This window comes from Leptodactylus fuscus, chromosome 8, assembly GCF_031893055.1.
Source record: "Leptodactylus fuscus isolate aLepFus1 chromosome 8, aLepFus1.hap2, whole genome shotgun sequence".
In the NCBI taxonomy this organism is placed as follows: Eukaryota; Metazoa; Chordata; class Amphibia; order Anura; family Leptodactylidae; genus Leptodactylus; species Leptodactylus fuscus.
In genome coordinates this window covers 68,536,128-68,551,116 of record NC_134272.1, presented here as the reverse complement: position 1 = coordinate 68,551,116, position 14,989 = coordinate 68,536,128, and positions in this window count along the sequence as shown.

The window sequence follows — 14,989 nt, the reverse complement described above, 5'->3', positions numbered from 1 at the left end:
CAGGTAGGTTATGACACTGAATAGACAGGTGATTCTTTTATCATTCTGTAGGTCCCATAGACTCGAGACTAGAGAAGCCTTGACTATGCGCACAACTAACTCTGCATTCAATATGTCGCTTCCCTGGTAGGATATGGGTCAGGGGATCCCTCTGCTTACAAAAAGTGAATGTTTAAGGCACAGCCTAAGTGTGAATATACAATATATATATCAAGATGAGTAAATTCCTTTAATATGATGATAAATATGCCGCATGTTCTTAACTCTGCGTTGTCTTCACATTTATTGTGTGTCATATTCAGAGTGAAACATGAGTGAGGCTATTGCTCTCCATTTCACAAAATTTTAGCATAATTGGTACTCAATTAAAGGCATGTTATAATTGTAGTAATTGCTTCTTAATCACTAAGCCGCACATCAGGGCAACAATCATTTATTTTACCCTAACATTAATGTATATGTATATTGATTTAGCAGGAAGTGGAGAGATACAAATTACAATCCCTTTTTTATTCTTGGAAATAGCAACCGAAACCAACAGAGGCCCCTGGCAGATTGTGAACAGTCAGTGATCCACTGGGATCTTATCCCCTGCAGAACATCTTGACGTGCAAAAGCAATCAATTATTTTTCAGCACCTGGGCTAAAGATTATATCAGGTATTACTATGAATTAGCAACTCAGGGGGCCTTGGGGCACACACAGGCAGCACCCACCTCTCCGCTTATCATGTTTTTGCTTGCAGCATTTGGATGTGATATCTCAAGTTATGTGGGTTCATGTGTCCGTGTGTTCCAAATCATAAAGTGGCATAAGTGCATAGAAGAGTGATGCCCATGAAAAGCCATATTTCCGAATACAAAGGGGAGAATTTATCAATCCATCTGCACCAGTTTTCTGCATTGATGAGAGTTAATGTGGTGCATATTTCCTGCAGACTTTCTGTGAAAAATGCTGCAGGAAAAAAGACAATGCATTTCCACCGCAGTCTTTCCCAAAGCTTGCTACATGGGGCCTTACACAGGAAGTTTTTCCAGTTCCTGACTGGCGTAGTTTTCCATTCCATTGCACAGGCTTGTGCCTGATTTATTAAAAGACTGGAGCCTCTTGATAGTAGAGGTCCTCCTTGCACCAGTCAAGACTGGCATAGAAAACACCAGTCTTAATAAATTTCCCCCACTATCTTTTTTTTTTGGAATGATCCATTTCAGCAGTGCTTTGGAATAGCATAAGGCAGGGATCAGCGACCTTCAGCACTCCAGCTACAACTTCCAACATGCTCTATTAACGTTTTTATTTTATTTATTTTTTATGTAGATTGTGAGCCCTATATAGGATTCACAATATACTTTTTTTTTCTCCTATCAGTATGTCTTTTAAAATGGGAGGAGATCCATGCAAACATGGTGAGAACATATAAATTCTTACAGATGTTTTTCCAGGTGGGATTTTAACCCAGGACTCCAGTGCTGCAATGCTAACCACTAAGTCACCATGTTGCCCCATGCTCCATTCACTTCTATGGTAGCACCAAGAACATCAGAGCAAGTATGCATGCTGGGAGTTGTAGTTTTACAACTGCTGGAGTGCCGAAGGTGGCCTTCCCCTGGCCTAGGGGTTGTCCAGACATATTGGTTGCAGAATATGGTACCAATTTTTATTAGGGGTCTATCCTTTGTTATCTCGGCCAGTTGCAAGGATAAAGTGGCAGCTGCACTAGGATAGTGCTGTACCGACTATTCTTCCATGACTTCATCTTGTCTCAGGTTCCTTCAGCTTTCTTCGTGGGCTACATAGTTGGCCAATTATAGTCAATAGCCAACCATGTGACCAACTGGAATAAGACAAGCTGTGCCGACAGGAGACAAAGAGGGACATTGCTTTCTTAATATGGCTGACACTTATTCTAGCCATGGACAGTTCCCTGCTGGCCGGACATTAGTGGCATGTCCTAGCAATATGCCTGCAATGTCTACAATATAACAAAATAATTCTGCATATTAACTATAGGCTAAACCTGTTGTAGTTGTACTTGGTCATATCATGTGCTTCACCTTGTACATGTCACAGAAGAATACAGAGCAGGAATACTTTGTACAGATGACAGTCCTGACACATGGCCGCTCCCAACTCCTCTCTATATCTCCCCAGTATGTAGCACATCATTAACCAATTACATGAAGAATGTGCTTTATATTATGTAATGATTTCTACTAACCAGACAAAACATTATAAGCACATGGAAGGAAACACTGTGGGTTATAATGTTAGGAAGGTTTTCTTACCCGGGAGTACTACAAATATACTCCTTGTGATTGATGCTGCCCAGCCAGGATATATACAATTTTCTGGGGAATTATCTCAATGGTTCCCATTAACAGTCCTGAATTATCCACGGATACAAAGACGCTCGGTTGTAAACTTTTGTCAGACTGTGTTTGTTTAGCCTGGCAATTACACAAGTATCGCTGAAGTGGAGGGAACACATGAAATTCTAAAACTGCTGGCTAAATGGTTCCATAGCTAGAGCTAAGCATACATCTTACATAGCGATTCCTCCTGATGTGTGTAACTGCACACTTGGCTGAGCGTGCATGTGTTCCCAGCAGGGAGAGATAAGAAGGATATCTCTGTTGGAGGTTTCCTGTGGATGATGAATCAATCAGGCGTATCGAAACATAACATGTCCAATGCTTCCTTCCCACGACTTCTACTATAGGGTGAGAGTCAAGAAACCACCCCGCACATAAGTTGGTCAACTATTCCTTCTGAAATGGGAGAGTTTGGCTGACATTCACCTTATGTGCTTATGTGCATGGGCACCTTGATGGCGAATTTATTTTAGTGTCTCTTTATTGGATTATTTTATTGGATATATTTATTTAAATAAGAGACTATTTCATCTTTTTTCCTATCAGTATGTCTTTGTAGAATGGGAGGAAATCCACACAAACACAGGGAGAACATACAAACTCCTTGCAGATGTTGTCCCTGGTCGGATTCAAACCCAGAACTCCAGCGCTGCAAAGCTAACCACTGAGCCACCATGTAGCCCTAATCTAGCGTTTGTTATATACAGGTTGGACTTTAAGGTTGGGGCCCTACAGGACGGAAATGATGAGATTTTCTCGCGGCGGAAATTCCGCAGGAAAAATCACAGCATTTTACAGTACAGGAAAAGTGGATTCTAGCAAATCCCATGCTACACTTTGTAGTAAAAACCACTGTCTGGACATGTCACGATTTCAAAATCCAGCGCTGTGTTGGAAATCGCTGCATTTCAATTATACCTACAGAAATGCCGGTGGTTAACCCGTAGCTATAATTGTAAGAGAGAGTCCAGGGAGGAAAACTCCATGCGTTTTTTCCGCGGTGCTTTTTTGCTGTGGGATGTCCCGCGGGGGCCTTAGCTTAGGGTTTTCTGGGCTAAAATATGGCAGAGCTTATCTAAAAATTGGTCACTAATATCAGATATATGGGGACATGGACCTGGTACCCCTTTAATTCTGACACACAGAGACTAGAGCAGGAAGCAGACAGCACTGTTCTCTCTGCAGTGGCAGAACTAGGTCACTGCAACTGAGCTCCCATTCAAGTGAATGCAGTACCTGGTCTGACCACTACAAAGAGGACAGAGCTGTCTGCTTCCTGCTCCATTCTCTGTGTATCAGCTACTTAGAACAGTTGATCGGTGTCGGTGTGGGGTACTGGGTGTCAGACCACCACTAATTTGATATTGATAGCTTATCCTTAGGATAGGTCATCAATATTTTTAGCCCAGAAAATCCCTTTAAGGGGATCCTATCTTTGGATACCCTTTTTTCTGACTAACACGTCGGAATAGCTTTAAGAAAGGCTATTATTCTCCTACCTTTAGATGTCTTCTCCGCACTGCTGTTCAGTAGAAATCCTGATTTTCTTCTGTATGCAAATGACTTCTCTCGCAGCACTGAGGGCGTCCCCAATGCTGCAGGAGAAATCTCTAGCACCAGCTCCACCTTCGTCTGGAACAGCCTATCTCCACCTCTTCTTCCGGTGCCGGCTTCAACGTTCTATGCATGCACAGTCGGCTCTCCCATCTGCTAACTATTTATTAAATTGTTAGTTCTAGTAAAAGTATAAGCAAATAGTTTTTCCACCAAGAAGAACCTATTGGCATATTCTTTTTCCTGAATCTTTAGCATGAGAATCTATGGTCTGCGAGTATGCAAAGGTAGTCTTCTTAAGGAGACAGAGTAATCAAGATAGATCCCACAGGCCTAAGCATAAAGTAAAACGCAATCGGCTCTGGTGCTGAGGCTCTTATTCTCACCATGGGTTTGCATTTAATTTCTGGACTCTTTTCCTTTTGCTCAGATGCTTTTGATGACTGCAGGTCACTGATAGCAGAGCCATACAGGTTACCCACCAAATACATATACACTATCAATAAATTAGCAGCTAAAGTAACTGCTGCAGTCCTGCCAGGGATCAGTGGGGTTCTATTAAGCCGCCATCAATCATGCCATGTTCTCTCTATTCTCTACATCAGTCCCTCCTACTCCAGAGCAGGCCCAGGCCAGCTGGGATTCGTCCAGGAACCACAGCAGAAGAGACCAGGACTGGGGAGATTTCATTTCAATACTCCATGGACAAAACAGATATTTCATTTATTAAAGATCATGAGGTTGGTAATTAGTTATCCGTGTCACCAAGTAATAACAGGCGCGGAGTGCTGCGTATAGACCATGTACTAAGAGAAATATAGTGAGACACAAACTATTCTATCATTCCATATATTGACACATAGATACATTGTAATCTACATCATGCAATGTGTTATTAAAAGGGCTGGTCCAGTTTCAGCAAATAAGAGCCATTGTACGTATAATTTTACATATAATTTTCCAATATACTTTCTTTTTCAAATCCTCATGGTTTTCGAGATCTCTGTTTGCTGTCATCCATTCCGCTTACTTCCAGTGGATAAAGTGGTCCTTCAGTGTTCTCTAGAATAAGATCTTCCTCTTAAATGGGGTTTGCAGGAGGTATATATTGATGAGCTATCCTTACAATGGGTCATCAATAGATGATCAGCTAGGGTCCAACTCTTGGGACCCCCACAGATCAGCTGATGGAAGAGGCTGCAGCATTCAATGAGTGCTGCAGTCTCTTCACTCGATTCCAGGCACGTCAGACATATTATAGCGGCTGTGCTGGATATAGCAGCTCATCCCCATGTACTTGAATGGGATTGAGTTGTTGTTGGACTAAGCATAGAACATCAATGTAAGATTCCCAGATAATCCCTCTTGCAAGCAGTACTTTTCTCTCAGCATGATTAATGTGGGCACTGCACGGAAAACACATGGACAACATTATAGTCTATGGGGTTTGTGCGGTTTAATTGCTCACCGCTTTCTAATACGTTCGCTTGGGGACCCCCCGAATGGAATACCGAACTCAGATATGAACCAGACCTAAGAGTCACCAGAGTGCATTGAGCGACCAAGTTAGTAGCTGGTCAACACTGAATAACAGCCGAATAATTCACCAACTACTAGTCTAGTCATCCAGTGCACTCCGAGCATCAGGAATCCTCTAGTATCTTCAGCTGGACTTTGTCCATCTTCTTCTTGTACTGATGATAGAAAGGAGTCACTTGGAAGGAGGATGGATAGCAGCTGTTCTGACCATGATCCACACCTACAGTCGAGTAGACCTATCCTAGGCACATATATACAGGATAAGGTCTATGCAGATATTTATTGATGGAACATACTACTTGATCAGAGCTCCATATTTTCTTCTTTTTATTTCCCTATAGAAATACATATAATGCATAGTCATGTTGATGTCCTTCAGAGAACGAGCGATAATACGTAGCTCCTCTATGCTCTGCCTAACAGAGGGGTTCCCAAACTACATGCATATACCCTAGCAGAATACAGACAGGGGGTGGTAAAGGTAAGTATATGGCTATCATCACATGGTCATTGACAGATAAGAAGACGGATGCATCAGAACTAGAGATGAGCGAGTAGTATTCGATCAAGTAGGTATTCCATCGAATACTACGGTATTCGAAATACTTGTACTCGATCGAGTACCACTCGCTATTCGAATGGAAAAATTCGATGCAGAACCAGCGTTGATTGGCCAAATGCTATACAGTTGTCCAATCAACGCTGGTTCTTCTCCTACCTTTAGAAGTCTTCTCCTCGCTGCGTCCCTGCGGCGTCTTCCGGCTCTGAATTCACTCTGCTAGGCATCGGGCCTGGGCAGAGCCGACTGCGCATGCCCGCGCTACAAGAAAATGGCCGCTTTGACTGTAAGCGGCCATTTTCTTGTAGTGTGGGCATGCGCAGTCGTCTCTGCCAGGCCTGATGCCTAGCAGAGTGAATTCATTGCCAGATGATGACGGGGGGACGCTGTGCGGAGAAGACTTCTTGGAGAATCCAGCCTGACCCTCACTTGTGGACTTGGTAAGTTCAGTTGGATCGAATGTTGCCTACCCCTGAAACGAGCATTTTTTCCCCCATAGACTATAATAGGGTTTGATATTCGATTCGAGTAGTCGAATATTGAGGGGCTACTCGAAACCAATATCAAGTATTTAACTACTCGCTCATCTCTAATCAGAACATATAGAAATTATGATGCATAGTTATAAGATTAACAAACTGGGGTGTATCTGTAGGAGGTGCAGAGGTAGAAATCATAACTGAGAGCCCTGATATCTGAGGGGGCCCAAACAGTCACTGCCATACAAGAAGACTCTAATATTAGAACTGATATGTACAGATGTAGCAAAGTCTTACTATGTGCGATGGGCTATGGAGTCAGTATCCAAACTACCAACTCCAACTCCTGGTCCAGCTCCTTCATAAAAGGCTGACAGCTATGGACAGACAGAATCTACAAAGCTTCTCTAATTTACTTTATGAAAGTAAATATGTAACAAAGTATACATGGAATTAAGTATACAATATCAATAATTCTATAATATAAGTAAATATAATGAAGCTAGGAGTCGGAGTCAGTAACTTTTTGTTTCCAACTCTGACTCTCCCAACTGGCCACGACTCTGACTCCACAATCCTGCCATGTGTAAACTATATTGCGGTACAGAAATTTTCAATAGTTTTTAAGTGGTAAGATATCTCACTGCAGTGGACTATTTTATGTGGAAAAGATACCTTTGGGGCCCCTGGGGTTACAGGGGGCAGTAGTGGGGCCTACCCTAAAACTACGCCCCCGTCTGTACCTAATAGTACTTTTGCCTGCAGTTTTGGTGTGACATCACCGGCCCACGACAGCATTATCTTTAGATAATACACAGCAGACAAGTCACGCTTCAGAGGGGGCGCCCTTCTCGCCTCCAGTTTGCAATTCTCATCCATTTTAAGACTTTTAATTAGTTGCAGCCATAATCCTATTAAACAACTTTATGTTCCACATTACATGATACGAGGAGATATTTGGGTCAACAGTTCTGATAATATTTCTAGAAGTTTCATTTAAAATTGTGGTTAAAAGCAATGAAAATTGCAGCAAAGTAAATTAGAAAAACGGTCATAAAAATAAGAAATGAGGACGAGAGAAATGTGACGGGAATAATAACCAACGTTAATGCAAAGCTCTCTGCAAAGTGAACACTGCACCAGTTATTTTCTGTTCAGAAGTCTGAGGTCAGCTTTGTATATAGGAGGTTGTACATGAGCCGAGATGGCACCTCAATATGATGATCAGGCTGAGAATCAAGCTGAGTGCTGGGGAAACACTGAGTAATTCAGCTGAGAAGTGCTGGACATTGCACACGGAGTGGAAATTCTCCTTGTGATGACCTGATACTTCCTATCCAGAAGATCGAAGCCTCGGACTCCAGCTGCGCAACCGTTACAGAGGGGAGCCAAGAATCGCCAGATGTGTTACAAGTGCGAGGCACATTACATTAACTAGGACTGGAGGTCGTGAATCATACACAAATAGCAATGATATTGCAATCATATCAGTGAGTGACAGCACTGTGCAAAAGTTTTAGGCACGGACAAATTGCTGCATAGCAGAAGTAGAAATGCTAACAGCTTTTCAATCAGCAAAATGAAGTGAATGAAGAAAAGAGAAATCCAAATCCCGTCAATATTTGGTGTGACCTTTGCCCTTTGCCTTCCATCACTTGCATACAGTTTTTGAAGGAACTCGGTAGGGAGGTTGTTCCATCTTGGAGAACTAAGCACAGATCTGTGGATGTTGGATTGCTCCAATCCTTCTGTCTCTTCATGGAATCCCAGACAGACTGAATGCGTTGAGATCAGGGATCTGTGGCGGCCACATTGCCACTTCCAGGTCTCCTCCTCCAAAGAGCAAAGGTCACACCAAATATTGATGGGATTTTGGTAATTGACACAAATAATCTATCAATACTTTTTTGAAAGCATTCTTATTTTTCAGTATTTTTTTCGGCTCAGATATCCTGTTCCTGAAGTATATTGTATATTTACTCCATGTAGTGACTGGTTGTTTCTAAATAGTTTGCCAGTTTAAGCTGAAAAGTGCTGGATGCAATGCATCAATAGTATATCAATATCATGATGTGGTAAGAGAATCAGGGACCGTTAGCATTTGAAGCCTTCCTAGGTAGATATATGCTGTATACGTCTTACAGTAGTCACTTGATCCTTCCAGGCTGTATTTTGGCACTGGACATGGCTACAGATGTTTGCTCATGAGGTTGAAGATATGTTGGATTTTGGTCACTTTCAGCTGTGACATATTGCACTGGTCACTTTCACTGGGGACCTCTACTGGTGAGCTCAGGAGAATGCAAAGCCAAAGTAGACAAAGACTATAAAGAACCAGGATGACAGCTGGATCCCGACTCAACTTGTGGTCCCAAGATGTCATATCAGTTTGCTGAATATTGTGTATTGTGACGTGATCTTGTAAGTAAAAAAGATGCTTGGCTATTCTACACTGATACACCCTTAAGGGGATTTTTTAGATGTATTTAGAGTATTCATTTGATTTCTAGTACCAAGACACGAAGAAAATAAGTGAGAGGCAGACAGTGCAGCTGCAATGGTTCCTTAAAGAGGACCTTTTACCACCTCCACTAAATCCAGATCTTTGCATCACTTCATAGTCACTGCTGCACTGATTCCAAAACTGTTGGAATTGATTCTCTGTCTCCACAATTTCTGAGTAATAAGTGCAGTTAGTTTTGGTGCCTGATATGCTATTTAGTCTCTGTACTGTCAGGAGGGCGGTGTCAGGCAGGAGCAGACAAAGGGGTGTGATTCTGAGCTCTGACACTAACTGCCTCTGATTGGATCCCTGAATCATACCCCCTGCTTGACACCACACACCAGACAGTAGAGAACCTCAGTAGCGTAAAACTATCTGAACTGATTGTTCTGGAACGGTGGGGGCTACAAAAAAAAGTTAGTACAAACATAATGCACACAGTGTATAGGCATAATGCATGCAATGATATTATACTGTAGCAAAGAAATAATACATACATGTAATTTTTCAGGCACTATACTCATATTGATATTACAGCATAGACATAATGCATAATATGACAACATTACATTGAGATTCTGCTGTGTGCCCAGGGAAGTCACAAAGCAGAGATGTAGGGCCCAGTGACATCACTTTGTAAGGATATTATGCCCTGTGATGTCACAGTACAATCATAATGCCGAATATTGTCACAGTAGAGGGGTAACGTGCCAGTGAGGTCACAGTACATGGATTATATGTCCAATGATGTCACTGTACAGGAATTATGTTTCCTGTGACATCATAGTACACACAGTGATATTATACAAGATGATGCCACTGTATAGAGAGATGATATCTCAGTACAGTAATAATGTCCTATCCATGTTGGGTCATTAATATACATATGTATGTGTGTATTTTATTTTACTTATCCTTGCTTTATGATCCACTCCTAGTGCTTATATTGTTATAAAACATGTTCTATGTAGTATATGATGTCATGTCACTGAAGTGCTAACTGAGCTGTTCAACAACCACAAAACGCTGCGCCAAGACTACTTGTGTAGACAAATGACCTTAAGTCCTCATACACATCACCATGTGCACTATCAATGTGCTAGCTGTGTTTTTCCCAGCGCATTGACCCATTCATTTCCATATTCACAACCGTGTAGTTTCAGGGTCCCGTGTATGAACCAGGAGCAAAACTCAAGACGGGTCCTATTTCTGTCCATTTGATGCCAGTGAATGGGGGGCGTGGAGGTACGGGCGACATACGGATGTCATTTATTAATAATACATTCAGAAAATACATAATAACAATGAGAATAAAGTCTTGATACAATGTGCAATGTGAGATTTCATGTGATATATAAACAACTAGCTTCAGATTGAATACACTGCCTTCTCCTGCCAGAAAGCACCCCTAGTACAATAACCTATTACAATGCTGAGGAGTGGGATACATTAGCCACACAAAATACTTACGGCAGTCAGAAATAACCGAGCTCACTAGTCTCTGGAGATGTGTTATAAGCTGACCCTATCTCTTTGTTACTTAAATGTTATTGTACTTTGGTACAATAAGAATAACAATGTATTTAGAGAGGAAGCTGAATAATTCATTGCAGTGAATTGATTTGCGATCATTTATACATATGTAGCGGGGCTGAGTTTGTCACAACTCAACATAACATGAAATGTATTAGCAAGCCTGCTGCTTATACAGTCCAAATGGCTCCTTGGACTTTCCGTCTTGTATCTTAATCTCTGACTTGTACCTAACGCTGTCCATTTGGTAGGTGTCTCAAGTGAAGAAGATAATTTTTGTAACATGTAAGCCCCACAGAAGACACAAAAAGGGTAATATAATGGTTTTAAAGATACGTTTCCATAGGACTAAAGTTAAAGATTGTCACTTCTGTGAGCTATTAGTATAATATTATTACTATATTATTATTATTATTATTAATTATTATATTATTATAAGTATAATAATAATTATTATTATTATATTGCTATAAGTATAGTTATTATATAATAATAATAATAATAATAATAATAATAATAATAATAATAATTATTATTATTATTATATAAAGGGAACATAGAAAGTACAAATTCAGCTCTGCTACATCTGTATATTTAGAAACTGTGTGGGTCAGTATAGGACAATATGATTATGGATTCCTTGGTCTCAGATTCCTTTTCCCTTCCATTCAGTTTATCACAAATTAAATAATGAAGAGGTGTCAGGGTCTTAGGGATAAAGCGGTTTTCTGGGCTAAAAATATTGTTGAGCTATCCATAAACGCCCACCAACCAGCTATTCTCAGAAACTGTGCAAATAACACAGGTCAACAGCATTTTTGGGGCCAAAGATATTTCAACGAATTTAGGGTAACTTTGGGGTGCTGATTCTTAATATGTCATCAGTTTTGCCAGATTGGCTCAAGTTTTTGAGATTTGAGATTCCATGTTAGGATACTCCCATTTTCGTTTCTTATGCTTATTGAATCCTTGCACTTGCACTGCACAGAAATAACAGTCATCATGATGATTTTTTTGCTCTCTCCACACCATTGGAACACCAAATTTGAAGCTTTTTCTTTGTCCTTTGCTCCATTTTCGTAATAATTCGATACATGCTTTGCACACTATGTGTGGTGCCCAAGACTTGTCTTGGTCCCCAAGCATAACCTCAAAATAGGCCAAATACACTTTTTTTATGAAGTCTGTTATGTTTCTTCTATGTTTTTGCAGTGTATATTCACCACAAATGTAACAGAATGAGTCTGGATCGTTAAGACAACTTCTTCTTGATGAGTTCATGCTTTTCATTGGAAAACAGACAACAACATAAAGTTAGTGCAAAAATCAAGCTATGAACAAACTTTTAGAACACTAATTAACAAAAAACTATATTGAGAACTGCTCAGTTCAAGTACTAATCCAAAGAAATTAATGAGATGATGCGTCGCATTTACCAACAAGTGCTATAAATAAGATACCAAAAATCTCAAAAACTTGAGCCAATCTGGCAAAACTGATAGCATATTCAGAATCAGCACCCCAAAAATACCCCAAATTCATTAAAATATTTTGGACACCAGTAAATTTTTTTTTTTTGTTGACCTGTGTAATGGAGCAGGAAGCAGACAGCTCCGTTTTCTGTATAGTAGCCAGATCAGGTACTGCAGATCAGCTTTGAATGGGACCTATGGTGGAATAGGATGAGTAAATAGCAGAAAGGTAATGTGCAACATAGTATAATATAGTATAGCATACTTTAAATTGACTATTGACACCCATGAGAACAATGTATTCTCTAGCTACAGGATCTGACTGCGAACCCCAGGTGATCACTAAAAAAGAGGTCTAATTCCCCCCTCTTGCAGGTGAACTGCTGATCTATTCATTTCTAGGGGACTGCCATAGGTAGCCAAGCAATGTACTTGTGCCATACAGAATAAATGGAGGGCAGCGTCCAGGCCTAGCCTGCATCTCCAATCAGAAAGACAAAGGGGATCACTATTCTCATGATCAGTGGCGATCTCAGCCCCTGATTAACAAGTTACCCCCCATTCTGTTGGTAGGGGAAACCTGAAATAACCAGAATACCCCTTTAACATATGAACGTACAACACACGTCAGACAAGCCACACTTCCTAATATATATCGGCTTCATTACTTTAAGAGCTATACAGAATTTCCCAGGATGAAAACCACAAGGAGAGATAAGTATAAGTATATCTCATATATGCCTGCACTGGTTTACTGTACATTATGGTATATATCCAGCTCAGAAATACATTTATCTTCTTGCTATTTCAGTGGTTAAATCCTTACAACCCCCCAGGAAACAGATTTATGGAAACTTAATGAAGAACATCAATTGGATACAAGAAGATAGCTGCTGTCCATAGGGCTGTGGAGTCAGAAAGCCAAACCACTGACTCCAACTCACAGCCTGACTCCGACTCCTTCATAAATGGCAGCCAATGGTCAGTCCGAAGGTTCATTAAAAACCTAGTCAGTTCCTCTGAAAGTAAATTTGAAACAAACTATATATCAAATTAATATAATAATAATAATAATAATAATAATAATAATAGATCATTTTACTTTGAAGCTGAAGTTGAATTGGTAAATTTTTTTCTGACTCCAGCGCCACCTAAAACTGTCCCCGACTACATAAACTGTAACTCCGACTCTGGCTATGAAGTAGCACAATGGATTGTAGCTCCTGGACACAGACTGCATATTATAGTAAATGCAACTAATATAACATTGTATCACTGATATAATAAGAAGCGAGCCATAATGATTATGTTACTTTGGAGACTACTAAGTAATAGACAATAAAAGACATCATTTTATAAGTTTTCGAAAGTTGGGAAATGTAACGACTGAATTATTTCAGCAATATTTTCCTCATCCCAATGGGTGAATTTACACAACACAGTGTTTTGGGTGATGGTTTAGATTACTTCCAGTTATCACAGCATGTAAGGAACCTGCGCCAATTGTTTCACTTGAGGATAATTGCTACAATTCTGATTGCAATGAAAGGGGTTACATAGTATCCCTGTATTATAAACAGTCTTCTTGTGTTACCAGACATGGACTATGGCTGTGTATGACCAGGGTAGTTTTAGGTTGTCAGCAAAGTAATCAATGGTCTTCTGTTGTCAGGCTCTAATAGGAGGTTGTCTGAGAGTTTAATAAATAGTTGCAGTAAATGTTACAAAATACGATAAGATAATCCTTTAATAGTCCCACCATAGGGAAATTTAGTAATAACCATTACTCACCTGTTAAATCGAAACATTTCCAACACTGATGCCACGATGGTCTTGACAGTCATTGGCTCAGATTTACTAATAGTGCAAACTAAGGCTAATTGCACATAACTGTATGCTGCCTGGTGCATGTCATTCGTGTGCTGTCCGCTGGCCCGGTGTATGTCATTCGTGTGCTGCCCGGTGGCCTGGTTCATGTCAATTGTGTGCAGCCCATGCATCAGCCATGTTTCTGCAGCCCCATTCATTCAATGAATAGGAGCTGCTGGAACATGGCCACCAAACTGGACAGAAATAAGACTGGTCCTGCGTTTTGCCATCTGGACTATCGGCCCGCATATTGGACTATCGGCCCGCATACTGATCCGTGAAACTATGGGATCAGTTATTAGCTTCACTTTGCTATATAGATTCAAAGACTGGATATATATCATAAGTTTTTTAGGCTGAGGCCCCACATTGTTTTAACGCAGCTTTTTTTGTTGCAGATTTTGTTGCAGTTTTTTGAGCCAAAGCCAAAAATGGCTGCAAGAGGATTGGGAAATATATAGGAAGTTGTTATACATCTACCTTTTGCACAATCTACTCCTGGCTTTGGCTCAAAAAACCGCAACAAAATCCCGGACGGATGATGCAATCACATCTGCGCATGCGCGCAGGCATTCAGTTTGGAATGCGCGTTCATAACGGCGTGCGTTCCAGCTGAATAGTGCTGCTGCAGACAGTAGTGCGACTTCTCAGCAGCTAAAGCCATCGGTAATATGTATTTTCCGATGGCTTTAGGCGACCCCTGTGTTTTGGTCGTTCAACCCCTGCCAGAGTTGCGACGCACAGGTTGAGAGCCGCTGATCTACAGGCTTAGATATGAATAAGGACAATAGTAATGTCCGTCTTATGGTTAAATGATCATAATGACATCTTTATACTTACATATAGTACATGCATAAGTATATCCATATACAATCACATATATACATACATGCATAATTACATACACATAAATACATGTGGCAACAAATATAGCAAAAGTTTACACATACAACCTCTTACACATAAACATACACATCTTATACCCTCTGTATATGCACAAAACACCGGAAACACAATTTTTCTGTCACCATCATAAACACTTGAACACAAACAGACTTTCCCACATCTTCTTCATTATTCCTTAGATCCTAAATACTTAATTCAATAGC